Source organism: Perognathus longimembris, chromosome 23 (genome assembly GCF_023159225.1).
Source record: "Perognathus longimembris pacificus isolate PPM17 chromosome 23, ASM2315922v1, whole genome shotgun sequence".
Classification (NCBI taxonomy): domain Eukaryota; kingdom Metazoa; phylum Chordata; class Mammalia; order Rodentia; family Heteromyidae; genus Perognathus; species Perognathus longimembris.
The window spans coordinates 18,231-41,831 of record NC_063183.1 but is presented as its reverse complement, the minus strand read 5'-3'; positions in this window follow the sequence as shown (position 1 = coordinate 41,831).

Sequence of the window (23,601 nt, the reverse complement as noted above, 5' to 3'; positions counted from 1 at the left end):
TCTTCCTTGCTCAAACTTACATCCTCTTCTATGACATTTTTCTTGATTGTCTTCTTTTTCGCTGGTCTCCTCCCCTCAGAATCCTTTCTTGCTTGGGCTGGCAAGAACAGCCCCCATGAATTTTACTGGATCTCTCTCTTGCTCTCTATCTCTCTCTCTCTCTCTCTCTCTCTCTCTCTCTCTCTAATGTCTTGATATTGATATTGTCCTCTGTTTGGAGGAAACTTCTGTGTTGACTTTCACCTGTGGGGTTTTGAGTTGTTGTTACAGGGTGGTCATCCCAAATAAAATGTGTTAGTGTCACCTTCTCCATAGTACCTCCAAGACTGACTCTATAGAAATAAAAACCCAAAAGATTAGATAGACAAACAAACAAACACATAAATGTGGAGAGAAGGGCAGTGCGCGCAGGAGCAAAGGTAAACAGCAGACAGACCTGAATCTTTATCTTTACAAGGTCGACCTCAGAACTTTGTTCAGTTTGTCTCGGTGACGGATAATGGAAGGAAGGGCAGGCAACTGGTCGACTTCATTTAAATAAACAAATAAAAAATAAGATAAACTCTAAGGAATAGATAAATAATAACAAAAAAATTGTAAAGTGGAGAAAGCGAGAGCGCGCGAATGCACTCAAGCAAACACAAACAGCACAGCACGATGCGTATTTTTTTTAAATTGACTAAATAAATCAAAAATAAATCAAAAATAAAAATAAGTGGAAAAGGCGAGAGTGCGCGAGCACAAAGGAGCAAAGACAAGCAGCGCAGCTTGATGCGTAGTAAAAAAAATAATAAATAGACAACTGGTCGACCTCATTAGAAATAAAAACCCAAAAGATTAGATAGACAAACAAACAAACACATAAATGTGGAGAGAAGGGCAGTGCGGGCAGGAGCAAAGGTAAACAGCAGACAGACCTGAATCCTTATCTTTACAAGGTCGACCTCAGAACATTGTTCAGTTTGTCTCGGTGACGGATAATGAAAGGAAGGGCAGGCAACTGGTCGACTTCGTTTAAATAAACAAATAAAAAATAAGATAAACTCTCAGGAATAGATAAATAATAACAAAAAAATTGTAAAGTGGAGAAAGCGAGAGCGCGAATGCACTCAAGCAAACACAAACAGCACAGCACGATGCGTATTTTTTTTAAATTGACAAAATAAATCAAAAATAAATCAAAAATTAAAAATAAGTGGAAAAGGCGAGAGTGCGCGAGTACACAGGAGCAAAGACAAGCAGCGCAGCTTGATGCGTAGTAAAAAAAATAATAAATAGACAACTGGTCGACCTCATTAGAAATAAAAACCCAAAAGATTAGATAGACAAACAAACAAACACATAAATGTGGAGAGAAGGGCAGTGCGCGCAGGAGCAAAGGTAAACACCAGACAGACCTGAATCCTTATCTTTACAAGGTCGACCTCAGAACTTTGTTCAGTTTGTCTCGGTGACGGATAATGGAAGGAAGGGCAGACAACTGGTCGACTTCATTTAAATAAACAAATAAAAAATAAGATAAACTCTCAGGAATAGATAAATAATAACAAAAAAATTGCAAAGTGGAGAAAGCGAGAGCGTGCGAATGCACTCAAGCAAACACAAACAGCACAGCACGATGCGTATTTTTTTTTAAAATTGACAAAATAAATCAAAAATAAATCAAAAATAAAAATAAGTGGAAAAGGCGAGAGTGCGCGAGCACACAGGAGCAAAGACAAGCAGCGCAGCTTGATGCGTAGTAAAAAAAATAATAAATAGACAACTGGTCGACCTCATTAGAAATAAAAACCCAAAAGATTAGATAGACAAACAAACAAACACATAAATGTGGAGAGAAGGGCAGTGCGCGCAGGAGCAAAGGTAAACAGCAGACAGACCTGAATCCTTATCTTTACAAGGTCGACCTCAGAACATTGTTCAGTTTGTCTCGGTGACGGATAATGGAAGGAAGGGGAGGCAACTGGTCGACTTCATTTAAATAAACAAATAAAAAATAAGATAAACTCTCAGGAATAGATAAATAATAACAAAAAAATTGTAAAGTGGAGAAAGCGAGAGTGCGCGAATGCACTCAAGCAAACACAAATAGCACAGCACGATGCGTATTTTTTTTTTAAAATTGACAAAATAAAAATAAAAATAAGTGGAAAAGGCGAGAGTGCGCGAGCACACAGGAGCAAAGACAAGCAGGGCAGCTTGATGCGTAGTAAAAAAAATAATAAATAGACAACTGGTCGACCACATTAGAAATAAAAACCCAAAAGATTAGATAGACAAACAAACAAACACATAAATGTGGAGAGAAGGGCAGTGCACGCAGGAGCAAAGGTAAACAGCAGACAGACCTGAATCCTTATCTTTACAAGGTCGACCTCAGAACTTTGTTCAGTTTGTCTCGGTGACGGATAATGGAAGGAAGGGCAGGCAACTGGTCGACTTCATTTAAATAAACAAATAAAAAATAAGATAAACTCTCAGGAATAGATAAATAATAACAAAAAATTGTAAAGTGGAGAAAGCGAGAGCGCGCGAATGCACTCAAGCAAACACAAACAGCACAGCACGATGCGTATTTTTTTTCAAAATTGACAAAATAAATAAAAAATAAATCAAAAATAAAAGTAAGTGGAAAAGGCGAGAGTGCGCGAGCACACAGGAGCAAAGACAAGCAGCGCAGCTTGATGCGTAGTAAAAAAAATAATAAATAGACAACTGGTCGACCTCATTAGAAATAAAAACCCAAAAGATTAGATAGACAAACAAAAAAAAACATAACTGTCGAGAGAAGGGCAGTGCGCGCAGGAGAAAAGGTAAACAGCAGACAGACCTGAATCCTTATCTTTACAAGGTCGACCTCAGAACTTTGTTCAGTTTGTCTCGGTGACGGATAATGGAAGGAAGGGCAGGCAACTGGTCGACTTCATTTAAATAAACAAATAAAAAATAAGATAAACTCTCAGGAATAGATAAACAATAAAAAAAAATTGTAAAGTGGAGAAAGCGAGAGCGCGCGAATGCACTCAAGCAAACACAAACAGCACAGCACGATGCGTATTTTTTTTTAAATTGACAAAATAAATCAAAAATAAAAATAAGTGGAAAGGCGAGAGTGCGCGAGCACACAGGAGCAAAGACAAGCAGCACAGCATGATGCGTAGTAAAAAAAATAATAAATAGACAACTGGTCGACCTCATTAGAAATAAAAACCCAAAAGATTAGATAGACAAACAAACAAACACATAAATGTGGAGAGAAGGGCAGTGCGCGCAGGAGCAAAGGTAAACAGCAGACAGACCTGAATCCTTATCTTTACAAGGTCGACCTCAGAACTTTGTTCAGTTTGTCTCGGTGACGGATAATGGAAGGAAGGGCAGGCAACTGGTCGACTTCATTTAAATAAACAAATAAAAAATAAGATAAACTCTCAGGAATAGATAAATAATAACAAAAAAATTGTAAAGTGGAGAAAGCGAGAGCGCGCGAATGCACTCAAGCAAACACAAACAGCACAGCACGATGCGTATTTTTTTTTTTAAATTGACAAAATAAATCAAAAATAAATCAAAAATAAAAATAAGTGGAAAAGGCGAGAGTGCGCGAGCACACAGGAGCAAAGACAAGCAGCGCAGCTTGATGCGTAGTAAAAAAAATAATAAATAGACAACTGGTCGACCTCATTAGAAATAAAAACCCAAAAGATTAGATAGACAAACAAACAAACACATAAATGTAGAGAGAAGGGCAGTGCGCGCAGGAGCAAAGGTAAACAGCAGACAGACCTGAATCCTTATCTTTACAAGGTCTACCTCAGAATTTGTTCAGTTTGACTCGGTGACGGATAATGGAAGGAAGGGCAGGCAACTTGTCGACTTCATTTAAATAAACAAATAAAAAATAAGATAAACTCTCAGGAATAGATAAATAATAACAAAAAAATTGTAAAGTGGAGAAAGCGAGAGCGCGCGAATGCACTCAAGCAAACACAAACAGCACAGCACGATGCGTATTTTTTTTTAAAATTGACAAAATAAATAAAAAATAAATCAAAAATAAAAATAAGTGGAAAAGGCGAGAGTGCGCGAGCACACAGGAGCAAAGACAAGCAGCGCAGCTTGATGCGTAGTAAAAAAAATAATAAATGGACAACTGGTCGACCTCATTAGAAATAAAACCCCAAAAGATTAGATAGACAAACAAACAAACACATAAATGTAGAGAGAAGGGCAGTGCGCGCAGGAGCAAAGGTAAACAGCAGACAGACCTGAATCCTTATGTTTACAAGGTCTACCTCAGAACTTTGTTCAGTTTGTCTCGGTGACGGATAATGGAAGGAAGGGCAGGCAACTGGTCGACTTCATTTAAATAAACAAATAAAAAATAAGATAAACTCTCAGGAATAGATAAATAATAAACAAAAAATTGTATAGTGGAGAAAGCGAGAGCGCGCGAATGCACTCAAGCAAACACAAACAGCACAGCACGATGCGTATTTTTTTTTTAAATTGACAAAATAAATAAAAAATAAATCAAAAATAAAAATAAGAGGAAAAGGCGAGAGTGCGCGAGCACACAGGAGCAAAGACAAGCAGCGCAGCTTGATGCGTAGTAAAAAAAATAATAAATAGACAACTGGTCGACCTCATTAGAAATAAAAACCCAAAAGATTAGATAGACAAACAAACAAACACATAAATGTGGAGAGAAGCGCAGTGCGCGCAGGAGCAAAGGTAAACAGCAGACAGACCTGAATCTTTATCTTTACAAGCTCGACCTCAGAACTTTGTTCAGTTTGTCTCGGTGACGGATAATGGAAGGAAGGGCAGGCAACTGGTCGACTTCATTTAAATAAACAAATAAAAAATAAGATAAACTCTCAGGAATAGATAAATAATAACAAAAAAATTGTAAAGTGGAGAAAGCGAGAGCGCGCGAATGCACTAAAGCAAACACAAACAGCACAGCACGATGCGTATTTTTTTTTAAATTGACAAAATAAATCAAAAATAAATCAAAAATAAAAATAAGTGGAAAAGGCGAGAGTGCGCGAGAACACAGGAGCAAAGACAAGCAGCGCAGCTTGATGTGTAGTAAAAAAATAATAAATAGACAACTGGTCGACCTCATTAGAAATTAAAAACCCAAAAGATTAGATAGACAAACAAACAAACACATAAATGTGGAGAGAAGGGCAGTGCGCGCAGGAGCAAAGGAAAACAGCAGACAGACCTGAATCCTTATCTTTACAAGGTCGACCTCAGAACTTTGTTCAGTTTGTCTCGGTGACGGATAATGGAAGGAAGGGCAGGCAACTGGTCGACTTCATTTAAATAAACAAATAAAAAATAAGATAAGCTCTCAGGAATAGATAAATAATAACAAAAAAATTGTAAAGTGGAGAAAGCGAGAGCGCGCGAATGCACTCACGCAAACACAAACAGCACAGCACGATGCGTATTATTTTTTAAAATCGACAAAATAAATCAAAAATGAATCAAAAATAAAAATAAGTGGAAAAGGCGAGAGTGCGCGAGCACACAGGAGCAAAGACAAGCAGCGCAGCTTGATGCGTAGTAAAAAAAATAATAAATAGACAACTGGTCGACCTCATTAGAAATAAAAACCCAAAAGATTAGATAGACAAACAAACAAACACATAAATGTGGAGAGAAGGGCAGTGCGCGCAGGAGCAAAGGTAAACAGCAGACAGACCTGAATCCTTATCTTTACAAGGTCGACCTCAGAACTTTGTTCAGTTTGTCTCGGTGACGGATAATGGAAGGAAGGGCAGGCAACTGGTCGACTTCATTTAAATAAACAAATAAAAAATAAGATAAACTCTCAGGAATAGATAAATAGTAACAAAAAAATTGTAAAGTGGAGAAAGCGAGAGCGCGCGAATGCACTCAAGCAAACACAAACAGCACAGCACGATGCGTATTTTTTTTTAAAATTGACAAAATAAATCAAAAATAAATCAAAAATAAAAAAAGTGGAAAAGGCGAGAGTGCGCGAGCACACAGGAGCAAAGACAAGCAGCGCAGCTTGATGCGTAGTAAAAAAAATAATAAATAGACAACTGGTCGACCTCATTAGAAATAAAAACCCAAAAGATTAGATAGACAAACAAACAAACACATAAATGTGGAGAGAAGGGCAGTGCGCGCAGGAGCAAAGGTAAACAGCAGACAGACCTGAATCCTTATCTTTACAAGGTCGACCTCAGAACTTTGTTCAGTTTGTCTCGGTGACGGATAATGGAAGGAAGGGCAGGCAACTGGTCGACTTCATTTAAATAAACAAATAAAAAATAAGATAAACTCTCAGGAATCGATAAATAATAACAAAAAAATTGTAAATTGGAGAAAGCGAGAGCGCGCGAATGCACTCAAGCAAACACAAACAGCACAGCACGATGCGTATTTTTTTTAAATTGACAAAATAAATCAAAAATAAATCAAAAATATAAATAAGTGGAAAAGGCGAGAGTGCGCGAGCACACAGGAGCAAAGACAAACAGCGCAGCTTGATGCGTAGTAAAAAAAATAATAAATAGACAACTGGTCGAACTCATTAGAAATAAAAACCCAAAAGATTAGATAGACAAACAAACAAACACATAAATGTGGAGAGAAGGGCAGTGCGCGCAGGAGCAAAGGTAAACAGCAGACAGACCTGAATCCGTATCTTTACAAGGTCGACCTCAGAACTTTTTTCAGTTTGTCTCGGTGACGGATAATGGAAGGAAGGGCAGGCAACTGGTCGACTTCATTTAAATAAACAAATAAAAAATAAGATAAACTCTCAGGAATAGATAAATAATAACAAAAAAATTGTAAAGTGGAGAAAGCAAGAGCGCGCGAATGCACTCAAGGAAACACAAACAGTACAGCACGATGCGTATTTTTTTTTAAATTGACAAAATAAATAAAAAATAAATCAAAAATAAAAATAAGTGGAAAAGGCGAGAGTGCGCGAGCACACAGGAGCAAAGACAAGCAGCGCAGCTTGATGCGTAGTAAAAAAAATAATAAATAGACAACTGGTCGACCTCATTAGAAATAAAAACCCAAAAGATTAGATAGACAAACAAACAAACACATAAATGTGGAGAGAAGGGCAGTGCGCGCAGGAGAAAAGGTAAACAGCAGACAGACCTGAATCCTTATCTTTACAAGGTCGACCTCAGAACTTTGTTCAGTTTGTCTCGGTGACGGATAATGGAAGGAAGGGCAGGCAACTGGTCGACTTCATTTAAATAAACAAATAAAAAATAAGATAAACTCTCAGGAATCGATAAATAATAACAAAAAAATTGTAAAGTGGAGAAAGCGAGAGCGCGCGAATGCACTCAAGCAAACACAAACAGCACAGCACGATGCGTATTTTTTTTTAAATTGACAAAATAAATCAAAAATAAATCAAAAATAAAAATAAGTGGAAAAGGCGAGAGTGCGCGAGAACACAGGAGCAAAGACAAGCAGCGCAGCTTGATGTGTAGTAAAAAAATAATAAATAGACAACTGGTCGACCTCATTAGAAATAAAAACCCAAAAGATTAGATAGACAAACAAACAAACACATAAATGTGGAGAGAAGGGCAGTGCGCGCAGGAGCAAAGGAAAACAGCAGACAGACCTGAATCCTTATCTTTACAAGGTCGACCTCAGAACTTTGTTCAGTTTGTCTCGGTGACGGATAATGGAAGGAAGGGCAGGCAACTGGTCGACTTCATTTAAATAAACAAATAAAAAATAAGATAAGCTCTCAGGAATAGATAAATAATAACAAAAAAATTGTAAAGTGGAGAAAGCGAGAGCGCGCGAATGCACTCACGCAAACACAAACAGCACAGCACGATGCGTATTATTTTTTAAAATCGACAAAATAAATCAAAAATGAATCAAAAATAAAAATAAGTGGAAAAGGCGAGAGTGCGCGAGCACACAGGAGCAAAGACAAGCAGCGCAGCTTGATGCGTAGTAAAAAAAATAATAAATAGACAACTGGTCGACCTCATTAGAAATAAAAACCCAAAAGATTAGATAGACAAACAAACAAACACATAAATATGGAGAGAAGTGCAGTGCGCGCAGGAGCAAAGGTAAACAGCAGACAGACCTGAATCCTTATCTTTACAAGGTCGACCTCAGAACTTTGTTCAGTTTGTCTCGGTGACGGATAATGGAAGGAAGGGCAGGCAACTGGTCGACTTCATTTAAATAAACAAATAAAAAATAAGATAAACTCTCAGGAATAGATAAATAATAACAAAAAAATTGTAAAGTGGAGAAAGCGAGAGCGCGCGAATGCACTCAAGCAAACACAAACAGCACAGCACGATGCGTATTTTTTTTTTAAAATTGACAAAATAAATCAAAAATAAATCAAAAATAAAAATAAGTGGAAAAGGCGAGAGTGCGCGAGCACACAGGAGCAAAGACAAGCAGCGCAGCTTGATGCGTAGTAAAAAAAATAATAAATAGACAACTGGTCGACCTCATTAGAAATAAAAACCCAAAAGATTAGATAGACAAACAAACAAACACATAAATGTGGAGAGAAGGGCAGTGCGCGCAGGAGCAAAGGTAAACAGCAGACAGACCTGAATCCTTATCTTTACAAGGTCGACCTCAGAACTTTGTTCAGTTTGTCTCGGTGACGGATAATGGAAGGAAGGGCAGGCAACTGGTCGACTTCATTTAAATAAACAAATAAAAAATAAGATAAACTCTCAGGAATAGATAAATAGTAACAAAAAAATTGTAAAGTGGAGAAAGCGAGAGCGCGCGAATGCACTCAAGCAAACACAAACAGCACAGCACGATGCGTATTTTTTTTTAAAATTGACAAAATAAATCAAAAATAAATCAAAAATATAAATAAGTGGAAAAGGCGAGAGTGCGCGAGCACACAGGAGCAAAGACAAACAGCGCAGCTTGATGCGTAGTAAAAAAAATAATAAATAGACAACTGGTCGAACTCATTAGAAATAAAAACCCAAAAGATTAGATAGACAAACAAACAAACACATAAATGTGGAGAGAAGGGCAGTGCGCGCAGGAGCAAAGGTAAACAGCAGACAGACCTGAATCCGTATCTTTACAAGGTCGACCTCAGAACTTTTTTCAGTTTGTCTCGGTGACGGATAATGGAAGGAAGGGCAGGCAACTGGTCGACTTCATTTAAATAAACAAATAAAAAATAAGATAAACTCTCAGGAATAGATAAATAATAACAAAAAAATTGTAAAGTGGAGAAAGCAAGAGCGCGCGAATGCACTCAAGGAAACACAAACAGTACAGCACGATGCGTATTTTTTTTTAAATTGACAAAATAAATAAAAAATAAATCAAAAATAAAAATAAGTGGAAAAGGCGAGAGTGCGCGAGCACACAGGAGCAAAGACAAGCAGCGCAGCTTGATGCGTAGTAAAAAAAATAATAAATAGACAACTGGTCGACCTCATTAGAAATAAAAACCCAAAAGATTAGATAGACAAACAAACAAACACATAAATGTGGAGAGAAGGGCAGTGCGCGCAGGAGAAAAGGTAAACAGCAGACAGACCTGAATCCTTATCTTTACAAGGTCGACCTCAGAACTTTGTTCAGTTTGTCTCGGTGACGGATAATGGAAGGAAGGGCAGGCAACTGGTCGACTTCATTTAAATAAACAAATAAAAAATAAGATAAACTCTCAGGAATCGATAAATAATAACAAAAAAATTGTAAAGTGGAGAAAGCGAGAGCGCGCGAATGCACTCAAGCAAACACAAACAGCACAGCACGATGCGTATTTTTTTTAAAATTGAAAAAATAAATCAAAAATAAAAATACGTGGAAAATGCGAGAGTGCGCGAGCACACAGGAGCAAAGACAAGCAGCGCAGCTTGATGCGTAGTAAAAAAAATAATAAATAGACAACTGGTCGACCTCATTAGAAATAAAAACCCAAAAGATTAGATAGACAAACAAACAAACACATAAATGTGGAGAGAAGGGCAGTGCGCGCAGGAGCAAAGGTAAACAGCAGACAGACCTGAATCCTTATCTTTACAAGGTCGACCTCAGAACTTTGTTCAGTTTGTCTCGGTGACGGATAATGGAAGGAAGGGCAGGCAACTGGTCGACTTCATTTAAATAAACAAATAAAAAATAAGATAAACTCTCAGGAATAGATAAATAATAACAAAAAAATTGTAAAGTGGAGAAAGCGAGAGCGCGCGAATGCACTCAAGCAAACACAAACAGCACAGCACGATGCGTATTTTTTTTTTAAAATTGACAAAATAAATCAAAAATAAAAATAAGTGGAAAAGGCGAGAGTGCGCGAGCACACAGGAGCAAAGACAAGCAGCGCAGCTTGATGCGTAGTAAAAAAAATAATAAATAGACAACTGGTCGACCTCATTAGAAATAAAAACCCAAAAGATTAGATAGACAAACAAACAAACACATAAATGTGGAGAGAAGGGCTGTGCGCGCAGGAGCAAAGGTAAACAGCAGACAGACCTGAATCCTTATCTTTACAAGGTCGACCTCAGAACTTTGTTCAGTTTGTCTCGGTGACGGATAATGGAAGGAAGGGCAGGCAACTGGTCGACTTCATTTAAATAAACAAATAAAAAATAAGATAAACTCTCAGGAATAGATAAATAATAACAAAAAAATTGTAAAGTGGAGAAAGCGAGAGCGCGCGAATGCACTCAAGCAAACACAAACAGCACAGCACGATGCGTATTTTTTTTAAAATTGAAAAAATAAATCAAAAATAAAAATACGTGGAAAATGCGAGAGTGCGCGAGCACACAGGAGCAAAGACAAGCAGCGCAGCTTGATGCGTAGTAAAAAAAATAATAAATGGACAACTGGTCGACCTCATTAGAAATAAAAACCCAAAAGATTAGATAGACAAACAAACAAACACATAAATGTGGAGAGAAGGGCAGTGCGCGCAGGAGCAAAGGTAAACAGCAGACAGACCTGAATCCTTATCTTTACAAGTTCGACCTCAGAACTTTGTTCAGTTTGTCTCGGTGACGGATAATGGAAGGAAGGGCAGGCAACTGGTCGACTTCATTTAAATAAACAAATAAAAAATAAGATAAACTCTCAGGAATAGATAAATAATAACAAAAAAATTGTAAAGTGGAGAAAGCGAGAGCGCGCGAATGCACTAAAGCAAACACAAACAGCACAGCACGATGCGTATTTTTTTTAAATTGACAAAATAAATCAAAAATAAATCAAAAATAAAAATAAGTGGAAAAGGCGAGAGTGCGCGAGCACACAGGAGCAAAGACAAGCAGCGCAACTTGATGTGTAGTAAAAAAATAATAAATAGACAACTGGTCGACCTCATTAGAAATAAAATCCCAAAAGATTAGATAGACAAACAAACAAACACATAAATGTGGAGAGAAGGGCAGTGCGCGCAGGAGCAAAGGTAAACAGCAGACAGACCTGAATCCTTATCTTTACAAGGTCGACCTCAGAACTTTGTTCAGTTTGTCTCGGTGACGGATAATGGAAGGAAGGGCAGGCAACTGGTCGACTTCATTTAAATAAACAAATAAAAATAAGATAAGCTCTCAGGAATAGATAAATAATAACAAAAAAATTGTAAAGTGGAGAAAGCGAGAGCGCGCGAATGCACTCAAGCAAACACAAACAGCACAGCACGATGCGTATTTTTTTTTTAAAATTGACAATATAAATCAAAAATAAAAATAAGTGGAAAAGGCGAGAGTGCGTGAGCACACAGGAGCAAAGACAAGCAGCGCAGCTTGATGCGTAGTAAAAAAAATAATAAATAGACAACTGGTCGACCTCATTAGAAATAAAAACCCAAAAGATTAGATAGACAAACAAACAAACACATAAATGTGGAGAGAAGGGCAGTGCGCGCAGGAGCAAAGGTAAACAGCAGACAGACCTGAATCCTTATCTTTACAAGGTCGACCTCAGAACTTTGTTCAGTTTGTCTCGGTGACGGATAATGGAAGGAAGGGCAGGCAACTGGTCGACTTCATTTAAATAAACAAATAAAAAATAAGATAAACTCTCAGGAATAGATGAATAATAACAAAAAAATTGTAAAGTGGAGAAAGCGAGAGCGCGCGAATGCACTCAAGCAAACACAAACTGCACAGCACGATGCGTATTTATTTTTAAAATTGACAAAATAAATCAAAAATAAATCAAAAATGAAAAAAAGTGGAAAAGGCGAGAGAGCACGAGCACACAGGAGCAAAGACAAGCAAAGCAGCTTGATGCGTAGTAAAAAAAATAATAAATAGACAACTGGTCGACCTCATTAGAAATAAAAACCCAAAAGATTAGATAGACAAACAAACAAACACATAAATGTGGAGAGAAGGGCAGTACGCGCAGGAGCAAAGGTAAACAGCAGACAGACCTGAATCCTTATCTTTACAAGGTCGACCTCAGAACTTTGTTCAGTTTGTCTCGGTGACGGATAATGGAAGGAAGGGCAGGCAACTGGTCGACTTCATTTAAATAAACAAATAAAAAATAAGATAAACTCTCAGGAATCGATAAATAATAACAACAAAACTGTAAAGTGGAGAAAGCGAGAGCGCGCGAATGCAATCAAGCAAACACAAACAGCACAGCACGATGGGTATTTTTTTTTTTAAATTGACAAAATAAATCAAAAATAAAAATACGTGGAAAAGGCGAGAGTGCGCGAGCACACAGGAGCAAAGACAAGCAGCGCAGCTTGATGCGTAGTAAAAAAAATAATAAATAGACAACTGGTCGACCTCATTAGAAATAAAAACCCAAAAGATTAGATAGACAAACAAACAAACACATAAATGTGGAGAGAAGGGCAGTGCGCGCAGGAGCAAAGGTAAACAGCAGACAGACCTGAATCCTTATCTTTACAAGGTGGACCTCAGAACTTTGTTCAGTTTGTCTCGGTGACGGATAATGGAAGGAAGGGCAGGCAACTGGTCGACTTCATTTAAATAAACAAATAAAAAATAAGATAAACTCTCAGGAATAGATAAATAATAACAAAAAAATTGTAAAGTGGAGAAAGCAAGAGCGCGCGAATGCACTCAAGCAAACACAAACAGCACAGCACGATGCGTATTTTTTTTTTAAATTGACAAAATAATTCAAAAATAAAAATAAGTGGAAAAGGCGAGAGTGCTCGAGCACACAGGAGCAAAGACAAGCAGCGCAGCTTGATGCGTAGTAAAAAAAATAATAAATAGACAACTGCTCGACCTCATTAGAAATAAAAACCCAAAAGATTAGATAGACAAACAAACAAACACATAAATGTGGAGAGAAGGGCAGTGCGCGCAGGAGCAAAGGTAAACAGCAGACAGACCTGAATCCTTATCTTTACAAGGTCGACCTCAGAACTTTGTTCAGTTTGTCTCGGTGACGGATAATGGAAGGAAGGGCAGGCAACTGGTCGACTTCATTTAAATAAACAAATAAAAAATAAGATAAACTCTCAGGAATAGATAAATAGTAACAAAAAAATTGTAAAGTGGAGAAAGCGAGAGCGCGCGAATGCACTCAAGCAAACACAAACAGCACAGCACGATGCGTATTTTTTTTTAAAATTGACAAAATAAATCAAAAATAAATCAAAAATAAAAAAAAGTGGAAAAGGCGAGAGTGCGCGAGCACACAGGAGCAAAGACAAGCAGCGCAGCTTGATGCGTAGTAAAAAAAATAATAAATAGACAACTGGTCGACCTCATTAGAAATAAAAACCCAAAAGATTAGATAGACAAACAAACAAACACATAAATGTGGAGAGAAGGGCAGTGCGCGCAGGAGCAAAGGTAAACAGCAGACAGACCTGAATCCTTATCTTTACAAGGTCGACCTCAGAACTTTGTTCAGTTTGTCTCGGTGACGGATAATGGAAGGAAGGGCAGGCAACTGGTCGACTTCATTTAAATAAACAAATAAAAAATAAGATAAACTCTCAGGAATCGATAAATAATAACAAAAAAATTGTAAAGTGGAGAAAGCGAGAGCGCGCGAATGCACTCAAGCAAACACAAACAGCACAGCACGATGCGTATTTTTTTTAAAATTGAAAAAATAAATCAAAAATAAAAATACGTGGAAAATGCGAGAGTGCGCGAGCACACAGGAGCAAAGACAAGCAGCGCAGCTTGATGCGTAGTAAAAAAAATAATAAATAGACAACTGGTCGACCTCATTAGAAATAAAAACCCAAAAGATTAGATAGACAAACAAACAAACACATAAATGTGGAGAGAAGGGCAGTGCGCGCAGGAGCAAAGGTAAACAGCAGACAGACCTGAATCCTTATCTTTACAAGGTCGACCTCAGAACTTTGTTCAGTTTGTCTCGGTGACGGATAATGGAAGGAAGGGCAGGCAACTGGTCGACTTCATTTAAATAAACAAATAAAAAATAAGATAAACTCTCAGGAATAGATAAATAATAACAAAAAAATTGTAAAGTGGAGAAAGCGAGAGCGCGCGAATGCACTCAAGCAAACAAAAACAGCACAGCCCGATGCGTATTTTTTTTTTTAAATTGACAAAATAAATCAAAAATAAAAATAAGTGGAAAAGGCGAGAATGCGCGAGCACACAGGAGCAAAGACAAGCAGCGCAGCTTGATGCGTAGTAAAAAAAATAATAAATAGACAACTGGTCGACCTCATTAGAAATAAAAACCCAAAAGATTAGATAGACAAACAAACAAACACATAAATGTGGAGAGAAGGGCAGTACGCGCAGGAGCAAAGGTAAACAGCAGACAGACCTGAATCCTTATCTTTACAAGGTCGACCTCAGAACTTTGTTCAGTTTGTCTCGGTGACGGATAATGGAAGGAAGGGCAGGCAACTGGTCGACTTCATTTAAATAAACAAATAAAAAATAAGATAAACTCTCAGGAATCGATAAATAATAACAACAAAATTGTAAAGTGGAGAAAGCGAGAGCGCGCGAATGCACTCAAGCAAACACAAACAGCACAGCACGATGGGTATTTTTTTTTTTAAAATTGACAAAATAAATCAAAAATAAAAATACGTGGAAAAGGCGAGAGTGCGCGAGCACACAGGAGCAAAGACAAGCAGCGCAGCTTGATGCGTAGTAAAAAAAATAATAAATAGACAACTGGTCGACCTCATTAGAAATAAAAACCCAAAAGATTAGATAGACAAACAAACAAACACATAAATGTGGAGAGAAGGGCAGTGCGCGCAGGAGCAAAGGTAAACAGCAGACAGACCTGAATCCTTATCTTTACAAGGTCGACCTCAGAACTTTGTTCAGTTTGTCTCGGTGACGGATAATGGAAGGAAGGGCAGGCAACTGGTCGACTTCATTTAAATAAACAAATAAAAAATAAGATAAACTCTCAGGAATAGATAAATAATAACAAAAAAATTGTAAAGTGGAGAAAGCGAGAGCGCGCGAATGCACTCAAGCAAACACAAACAGCACAGCACGATGCGTATTTTTTTTTAAAATTGACAAAATAAATCAAAAATAAAAATAAGTGGAAAAGGCGAGAGTGCGCGAGCACACAGGAGCAAAGACAAGCAGCGCAGCTTGATGCGTAGTAAAAAAAATAATAAATAGACAACTGGTCGACCTCATTAGAAATAAAAACCCAAAAGATTAGATAGACAAACAAACAAACACATAAATGTGGAGAGAAGGGCAGTGCGCGCAGGAGCAAAGGTAAACAGCAGACAGACCTGAATCCTTATCTTTACAAGGTCGACCTCAGAACTTTGTTCAGTTTGTCTCGGTGACGGATAATGGAAGGAAGGGCAGGCAAATGGTCGACTTCATTTAAATAAACAAATAAAAAATAAGATAAACTCTCAGGAATAGATAAATAATAACAAAAAATTGTAAAGTGGAGAAAGCGAGAGCGCGCGAATGCACTCAAGCAAACACAAACAGCACAGCACGATGCGTATTTTTTTTCAAAATTGACAAAATAAATAAAAAATAAATCAAAAATAAAAGTAAGTGGAAAAGGCGAGAGTGCGCGAGCACACAGGAGCAAAGACAAGCAGCGCAGCTTGATGCGTAGTAAAAAAAATAATAAATAGACAACTGGTCGACCTCATTAGAAATAAAAACCCAAAAGATTAGATAGACAAACAAAAAAACACATAACTGTCGAGAGAAGGGCAGTGCGCGCAGGAGAAAAGGTAAACAGCAGACAGACCTGAATCCTTATCTTTACAAGGTCGACCTCAGAACTTTGTTCAGTTTGTCTCGGTGACGGATAATGGAAGGAAGGGCAGGCAACTGGTCGACTTCATTTAAATAAACAAATAAAAAAATAAGATAAACTCTCAGGAATAGATAAACAATAAAAAAAAATTGTAAAGTGGAGAAAGCGAGAGCGCGCGAATGCACTCAAGCAAACACAAACATCACAGCACGATGCGTATTTTTTTTTAAATTGACAAAATAAATCAAAAATAAAAATAAGTGGAAAGGCGAGAGTGCGCGAGCACACAGGAGCAAAGACAAGCAGCACAGCATGATGCGTAGTAAAAAAAAATAATAAATAGACAACTGGTCGACCTCATTAGAAATAAAAACCCAAAAGATTAGATAGACAAACAAACAAACACATAAATGTGGAGAGAAGGGCAGTGCGCGCAGGAGCAAAGGTAAACAGCAGACAGACCTGAATCCTTATCTTTACAAGGTCGACCTCAGAACTTTGTTCAGTTTGTCTCGGTGACGGATAATGGAAGGAAGGGCAGGCAACTGGTCGACTTCATTTAAATAAACAAATAAAAAATAAGATAAACTCTCAGGAATAGATAAATAATAACAAAAAAATTGTAAAGTGGAGAAAGCGAGAGCGCGCGAATGCACTCAAGCAAACACAAACAGCACAGCACGATGGGTATTTTTTTTTTTAAAATTGACAAAATAAATCAAAAATAAAAATACGTGGAAAAGGCGAGAGTGCGCGAGCACACAGGAGCAAAGACAAGCAGCGCAGCTTGATGCGTAGTAAAAAAAATAATAAATAGACAACTGGTCGACCTCATTAGAAATAAAAAAGATTAGATAGACAAACAAACAAACACATAAATGTGGAGAGAAGGGCAGTGCGCGCAGGAGCAAAGGTAAACAGCAGACAGACCTGAATCCTTATCTTTACAAGGTCGACCTCAGAACTTTGTTCAGTTTGTCTCGGTGACGGATAATGGAAGGAAGGGCAGGCAAGCTGGTCGACTTCATTTAAATAAACAAATAAAAAATAAGATAAACTCTCAGGAATAGATAAATAATAACAAAAAATTGTAAAGTGGAGAAAGCGAGAGCGCGCGAATGCACTCAAGCAAACACAAACAGCACAGCACGATGCGTATTTTTTTTTTTAAAATTGACAAAATAAATCAAAAAATAAAAATAAGTGGAAAAGGCGGAGAGTGCGCGAGCACACAGGAGCAAAGACAAGCAGCGCAGCTTGATGCGTAGTAAAAAAAAATAATAAATAGACAACTGGTCGACCTCATTAGAAATAAAAACCCAAAAGATTAGATAGACAAACAAACAAACACATAAATGTGAGAGGAAGGGCAGTGCGCGCAGGAGCAAAGGTAAACAGCAGACAGACCTGAATCCTGTATCTTTACAAGGTCGACCTCAGAACTTTGTTCAGTTTGTCTCGTGACGGATAATGGAAGGAAGGGCAGGCAACTGGTCGACTTCATTTAAATAAACAAATAAAAAATAAGATAAACTCTCAGGAATAGATAAATAATAACAAAAAATTGTAAAGTGGAGAAAGCGAAGAGCGCGCGAATGCACTCAAGCAAACACAAACAGCACAGCACGATGCGTATTTTTTTTCAAAATTGACAAAATAAATAAAAAAATAAATCAAAAATAAAAGTAAGTGGAAAAGGCGAGATGTGCGCGAGCACACAGGAGCAAAGACAAGCAGCGCAGCTTGATGCGTAGTAAAAAAATAATAAATAGACAACTGGTCGACCTCATTAGAAATAAAAACCCAAAAGATTAGATAGACAAACAAAAAAACACATAACTGTCGAGAGAAGGGCAGTGCGCGCAGGAGAAAAGGTAAACAGCAGACAGACCTGAATCCTTATCTTTACAAGGTCGACCTCAGAACTTTGTTCAGTTTGTCTCGGTGACGGATAATGGAAGGAAGGGCAGGCAACTGGTCGACTTCATTTAAATAAACAAATAAAAAATAAGATAAACTCTCAGGAATAGATAAACAATAAAAAAAAATTGTAAAGTGGAGAAAGCGAGAGCGCGGGAATGCACTCAAGCAAACACAAACAGCACAGCACGATGCGTATTTTTTTTTAAATTGACAAAATAAATCAAAAATAAAAATAAGTGGAAAGGCGAGAGTGCGCGAGCACACAGGAGCAAAGACAAGCAGCACAGCATGATGCGTAGTAAAAAAAATAATAAATAGACAACTGGTCGACCTCATTAGAAATAAAAACCCAAAAGATTAGATAGACAAACAAACAAACACATAAATGTGGAGAGAAGGGCAGTGCGCGCAGGAGCAAAGGTAAACAGCAGACAGACCTGAATCCTTATCTTTACAAGGTCGACCTCAGAACTTTGTTCAGTTTGTCTCGGTGACGGATAATGGAAGGAAGGGCAGGCAACTGGTCGACTTCATTTAAATAAACAAATAAAAAATAAGATAAACTCTCAGGAATAGATAAATAATAACAAAAAAATTGTAAAGTGGAGAAAGCGAGAGCGCGCGAATGCACTCAAGCAAACACAAACAGCACAGCACGATGCGTATTTTTTTTTAAAATTGACAAAATAAATCAAAAATAAATCAAAAATAAAAATAAGTGGAAAAGGCGAGAGTGCGCGAGCACACAGGAGCAAAGACAAGCAGCGCAGCTTGATGCGTAGTAAAAAAAATAATAAATAGACAACTGGTCGACCTCATTAGAAATAAAAACCCAAAAGATTAGATAGACAAACAAACAAACACATAAATGTAGAGAGAAGGGCAATGCGCGCAGGAGCAAAGGTAAACAGCAGACAGACCTGAATCCTTATCTTTACAAGGTCTACCTCAGAACTTTGTTCAGTTTGACTCGGTGACGGATAATGGAAGGAAGGGCAGGCAACTTGTCGACTTCATTTAAATAAACAAAAAAAAATAAGATAAACTCTCAGGAATAGATAAATAATAACAAAAAAATTGTAAAGTGGAGAAAGCGAGAGCGCGCGAATGCACTCAAGCAAACACAAACAGCACAGCACGATGCGTATTTTTTTTAAAATTGACAAAATAAATCAAAAATAAATCAAAAATAAAAAAAAGTGGAAAAGGCGAGAGTGCGCGAGCACACAGGAGCAAAGACAAGCAGCGCAGCTTGATGCGCAGTAAAAAAAATAATAAATAGACAACTGGTCGACCTCATTAGAAATAAAAACCCAAAAGATTAGATAGACAAACAAACAAACACATAAATATGGAGAGAAGGGCAGTGCGCGCAGGAGCAAAGGTAAACAGCAGACAGACCTGAATCCTTATCTTTACAAGGTCGACCTCAGAACTTTGTTCAGTTTGTCTCGGTGACGGATAATGGAAGGAAGGGCAGGCAACTGGTGGACTTCATTTAAATAAATAAATAAAAAATAAGATAAACTCTCAGGAATAGATAAATAATAACAAAAAAAATTGTAAAGTGGAGAAAGCGAGAGCGCGCGAATGCACTCAAGCAAACACAAACAGCACAGCACGATGCGTATTTTTTTTTAAAATTGACAAAATAAATAAAAAATAAATCAAAAATAAAATAAGTGGAAAAGGCGAGAGTGCGCGAGCACACAGGAGCAAAGACAAGCAGCGCAGCTTGATGCGTAGTAAAAAAAATAATAAATGGACAACTGGCCGACCTCATTAGAAATAAAACCCAAAAGATTAGATAGACAAACAAACAAACACATAAATGTAGAGAGAAGGGCAGTGCGCGCAGGAGCAAAGGTAAACAGCAGACAGACCTGATTCCTTATGTTTACAAGGTCTACCTCAGAACTTTGTTCAGTTTGTCTCGGTGACGGATAATGGAAGGAAGGGCAGGCAACTGGTCGACTTCATTTAAATAAACAAATAAAAAATAAGATAAACTCTCAGGAATAGATAAATAATAACCAAAAAATTGTAAAGTGGAGAAAGCGAGAGCGCGCGAATGCACTCAAGCAAACACAAACAGCACAGCACGATGCGTATTTTTTTTTTAAATTGACAAAATAAATAAAAAATAAATCAAAAATAAAAATAAATGGAAAAGGCGAGAGTGCGCGAGCACACAGGAGCAAAGACAAGCAGCGCAGCTTGATGCGTAGTAAAAAAAATAATAAATAGACAACTGGTCGACCTCATTAGAAATAAAAACCCAAAAGATTAGATAGACAAACAAACAAACACATAAATGTGGAGAGAAGCGCAGTGCGCGCAGGAGCAAAGGTAAACAGCAGACAGACCTGAATCTTTATCTTTACAAGCTCGACCTCAGAACTTTGTTCAGTTTGTCTCGGTGACGGATAATGGAAGGAAGGGCAGGCAACTGGTCGACTTCATTTAAATAAACAAATAAAAAATAAGATAAACTCTCAGGAATAGATAAATAATAACAAAAAAATTGTAAAGTGGAGAAAGCGAGAGCGCGCGAATGCACTAAAGCAAACACAAACAGCACAGCACGATGCGTATTTTTTTTTAAATTGACAAAATAAATCAAAAATAAATCAAAAATAAAAATAAGTGGAAAAGGCGAGAGTGCGCGAGAACACAGGAGCAAAGACAAGCAGCGCAGCTTGATGTGTAGTAAAAAAATAATAAATAGACAACTGGTCGACCTCATTAGAAATAAAAACCCAAAAGATTAGATAGACAAACAAACAAACACATAAATGTGGAGAGAAGGGCAGTGCGCGCAGGAGCAAAGGAAAACAGCAGACAGACCTGAATCCTTATCTTTACAAGGTCGACCTCAGAACTTTGTTCAGTTTGTCTCGGTGACGGATAATGGAAGGGAAGGGCAGGCAACTGGTCGACTTCATTTAAATAAACAAATAAAAAATAAGATAAGCTCTCAGGAATAGATAAATAATAACAAAAAAAATTGTAAAGTGGAGAAAGCGAGAGCGCGCGAATGCACTCACGCAAACACAAAAAGCACAGCACGATGCGTATTTTTTTTTTTAAAATCGACAAAATAAATCAAAAATGAATCAAAATTAAAAATAAGTGGAAAAGGCGAGAGTGCGCGAGCACACAGGAGCAAAGACAAGCAGCGCAGCTTGATTGCGTAGTAAAAAAAATAATAAATAGACAACTGGTCGGACCTCATTAGAAATAAAAACCCAAAAGATTAGATAGACAAACAAACAAACACATAAATATGGAGAGAAGTGCAGTGCGCAGGAGCAAAGGTAAACAGCAGACAGACCTGAATCCTTATCTTTACAAGGTCGACCTCAGAACTTTGTTCAGTTTGTCTCGGTGACGGATATGGAAGGAAGGGCAGGCAACTGGTCGACTTCATTTAAATAAACAAATAAAAAAATAAGATAAACTCTCAGGAATAGATAAATAATAACAAAAAAATTGTAAAGTGGAGAAAGCGAGAGCGCGCGAATGCACTCAAGCAAACACAAACAGCACAGCACGATGCGTATTTTTTTTTAAAATTGACAAAATAAATCAAAATAAATCAAAAATAAAAATAAGTGGAAAAGGCGAGAGTGCGCGAGCACACAGGAGCAAAGACAAGCAGCGCAGCTTGATGCGTAGTAAAAAAAATAATAAATAGACAACTGGTCGACCTCATTAGAAATAAAAACCCAAAAGATTAGATAGACAAACAAACAAACACATAAATGTGGAGAGAAGGGCAGTGCGCGCAGGAGCAAAGGTAAACAGCAGACAGACCTGAATCCTTATCTTTACAAGGTCGACCTCAGAACTTTGTTCAGTTTGTCTCGGTGACGGATAATGAAGGAAGGGCAGGCAACTGGTGGACTTCATTTAAATAAACAAATAAAAAATAAGATAAACTCTCAGGAATAGATAAATAGTAACAAAAAAAATTGTAAAGTGGAGAAAGCGAGAGCGCGCGAATGCACTCAAGCAAACACAAACAGCACAGCACGATGCGTATTTTTTTTTAAAATTGACAAAATAAATCAAAAATAAAATCAAAAATAAAAAAAAAGTGGAAAAGGCGAGAGTGCGCGAGCACACAGGAGCAAAGACAAGCAGCGCAGCTTGATGCGTAGTAAAAAAAAATAATAAATAGACAACTGGTCGACCTCATTAGAAATAAAAACCCAAAAGATTAGATAGACAAACAAACAAACACTTAAATGTGGAGAGAAGGGCAGTGCGCGCAGGAGCAAAGGTAAACAGCAGGACAGACCTGAATCCTTATCTTTACAAGGTCGACCTCAGAACTTTGTTCAGTTTGTCTCGGTGACGGATAATGGAAGGAAGGGCAGGCAACTGGTCGACTTCATTTAAATAAACAAATAAAAAATAAGATAAAACTCTCAGGAATCGATAAATAATAACAAAAAATTGTAAATTGGAGAAAGCGAGAGCGCGCGAATGCACTCAAGCAAACACAAACAGCACAGCACGATGCGTATTTTTTTTAAATTGACAAAATAAATCAAAAATAAATCAAAAATATAAATAAGTGGAAAAGGCGAGAGTGCGCGAGCACACAGGAGCAAAGACAAGCAGCGCAGCTTGATGCGTAGTAAAAAAAATAATAAATAGACAACTGGTCGAACTCATTAGAAATAAAAACCCAAAAGATTAGATAGACAAACAAACAAACACATAAATGTGGAGAGAAGGGCAGTGCGCGCAGGAGCAAAGGTAAACAGCAGACAGACCTGAATCCGTATCTTTACAAGGTCGACCTCAGAACTTTTTTCAGTTTGTCTCGGTGACGGATAATGGAAGGAAGGGCAGGCAAACTGGTCGACTTCATTTAAATAAACAAATAAAAAATAAGATAAACTCTCAGGAATCGATAAATAATAACAAAAAAATTGTAAAGTGGAGAAAGCGAGAAGCGCGCGAATGCACTCAAGCAAACACAAACAGCACAGCACGATGCGTATTTTTTTTAAAATTGAAAAAATAAATCAAAAATAAAAATACGTGGAAAATGCGAGAGTGCGCGAGCACACAGGAGCAAAGACAAGCAGCGCAGCTTGATGCGTAGTAAAAAAAAATAATAAATTGACAACTGGTCGACCTCATTAGAAATAAAAACCCAAAAGATTAGATAGACAAACAAACAAACAAATAAATGTGGAGAGAAGGGCAGTGCGCGCAGGAGCAAAGGTAAACAGCAGACAGACCTGAATCCTTATCTTTACAAGGTCGACCTCAGAACTTTGTTCAGTTTGTCTCGGTGACGGATAATGGAAGGAAGGGCAGGCAACTGGTCGACTTCATTTAAATAAACAAATAAAAAAATAAGATAAACTCTCAGGAATAGATAAATAATAACAAAAAAATTGTAAAGTGGAGAAAGCGAGAGCGCGCGAA